At 39.2% G+C, this 2,456-nt stretch overlaps 1 long non-coding RNA gene across 1 annotated transcript; it reads right to left on the bottom strand.

The window, feature by feature from the left end:
- Positions 1 to 212: 212 nt before the first annotated feature.
- Positions 213 to 2,307, bottom strand: LOC134199749 (uncharacterized). The gene is made up of 3 exons (XR_009974375.1): positions 2,046 to 2,307; positions 921 to 1,013; positions 213 to 848 (listed from the first exon to the last, which is right to left on the bottom strand). It is a non-coding gene; the product is annotated as an uncharacterized LOC134199749 (long non-coding RNA).
- Between the last annotated feature and the right edge of the window lie 149 nt (positions 2,308 to 2,456).

The raw sequence follows: 2,456 nt of genomic DNA, 5'->3' as shown, positions 1-2,456 counted from the left end.
CACCGCCCTGCCTATTTCTGCCGTAAAGCAGTAATGTGTTTCGGTTTGAAGGGTGGGGCAGCCGTTGTAACTATACTGAGACCTTAGAACTTATATCTCAAGGTGGGTGGCGCATTTACGTTGTGGATGTCTATGGGCTCCAGTAACCACTTAACACCAGGTGGGCTGTGAGCTCGTCTACCCATCTAAGCAATAAAAAACTACCCATCTAAGCAACAAAAAAAAAAAAGCGGTGTTTTTTAACCTCCAAGACTCTGGGCTACTTCTCTTTCTTCGTCGTATCAATCTTGTCAGAGCGGTCGTGGTCGTCATTCAGTATCATTACTGTGGGTAGATGTTATGTGCCTCACGACCAATCGCCACTTCTCCCGGTTTGTGGTGAGCCTGGTACACTCATGCGAACAACCGCCAACTGGCGACTTGACTTGGTCGCATGGGCAGCCATCGCATGGGCATACTTCCGCACGGTCTGGTGCTTTCGTCTCTACCCGCCATCAATTATTCATTTCCGGCATAAACGGCTAGATTCTAGATACTAAATTCTAGATTCTAGATAGATAAATAGTTTCCATTTGTACCCTAATATTGGAACCACGTGGGAGCGTCAGAGCCCGTAAATTTTTTGGCAACGCGATGCAGATAAAGTTTGAGTCCTTACGGATCCACCAGATCAATTAATCTCAGCACTAGACGCTTTCAGCTCTAACACTAGGAGTAGGGACCCCTGTAACCGTACTCGTCGAACTCGGCCTGTGGAGGTTTCGCACCAGATCTTCTCAGCAGGTCGCGATTCCGATCCGGTAGTAGATGCATTCGTGAAGCTAGCCAGGTGCTCAATGTAGCTCCAGCTTTGAACATAAATTCAACTGTTATACAGCTGCCCTTGAGTTGTTAGCTTACCTTCGGAGGTGCTCGGGTACCTGTTAGCAAGTCCCACCGCTCCTGGCTGAGCCCGTGCTCGTCCACATGCCCTGGTGAATCTGGAAAGACTGCCCGGCCACCAATAACACTTCCTTCCAAAAATAAAAATAAAGAAAAGTTACATATTTCATTAGATCCACGTAGCTGACTGACATTAACAACTATATGCTTTTTCATGATATACTAGCTGACCCGGCAGACTTCGAGGGCCTCAATCGAGAAATAAAAGACCTAAACTTTAGTATAAAATAAACTTAAAAAAAACAAAAGGAATCCGTCCTCCGGGAGACACATCAAAGGAAAAACAAAATTGTTTGTTTTTATATAATTCCGAGCATTTTCATATTTATGTACCTTTTAAGTCTTCTCTGGACTTCCACGAATAATTCAAGATCAAAATTAACCAAATCGGTCCAGCCGTTCTCGATTTTTAGCGAGACTAACGAACCGCATTTCATTTTTATATAGGTATATAGATAAAAGATAGATTTAATGGTTAAGATTCCACTCTTTTGAGCCAAATGTGCTGTATCGGATGATTTTTGGATAGAGGACATCACTAGTATCGTAATTTACAAGATATTTTATTCTGGTAATCTTGTACCTACATAAATATGAGACGAGTGAATCGCTCAAAATCACTCCGTTGTGGTTCTGGCTTTATTAATATTCCGAAGCGCTTTGTCGCCGAGATGTCGACAGCACGTAATGAGCGTAACTCACTCACGATTAGATATTTAGTTTAAACTTTAAAAATATTCACTAGGCATTACTATATATTTTTCTTTTCTTTACATTATTATTTATAAATGAATGTAATGCATATCTGTATTGTAATTTCATTTAAAATGCATCAAAATTAAATTCAATATTAATTTAAAATAACCAATTTAAATTATAAATGTATTTGTGAAGATCTTTATTTATTCGACGAATTAGTTTATTGCGATTATGATTAATTTCAAAATTAAACGCTAGCTATTATTTAAATTTTAAATTTAATCGTTTTAATGTGTTATAACACTTTTTTTAATGAAACTGAGGTCTTGAGTGTTTGCAGGAGCCATGTTTTTTATTTTATTATGGTAACTATTACTAAATAAGTATTCAACATCATTAATTACCATATATGTACTGTTGTAGAGTTATGTGAAAATTATAATATATAATTTGACAGCCTCGACACAAGTTATGGCCTAAAGCGGCTATTATTATTATAATCTTATTTAAACACTGCACACTCAACTCAAAAGCGGCATCTTATAGATTCACAACATAGACAAATAATATTTTGTGCATTTAGTGCAACAGAAAGGATTGCATCATCGGATTTAATCGCTTAGCACGATGTAAACGTGTGATAACAAGTGAATAATTTTCGTCGTATGTAGTTCGATAATACGGAGAGTTCGTCTACCGCGAATTTAATTTGTTAAGCGGCCGCGTCACCGGGGTTCCCATTGAGTCGTGTGCCGCGCACGCGTACTCGTGACATTCACTGACGCACACACGCAAGCACCTCACGCACCCACACT

Source organism: Bombyx mori, chromosome 11, assembly GCF_030269925.1.
Source record: "Bombyx mori chromosome 11, ASM3026992v2".
In the NCBI taxonomy this organism is placed as follows: Eukaryota; Metazoa; Arthropoda; class Insecta; order Lepidoptera; family Bombycidae; genus Bombyx; species Bombyx mori.
This window is presented reverse-complemented; position numbering and strand designations above follow the sequence as displayed.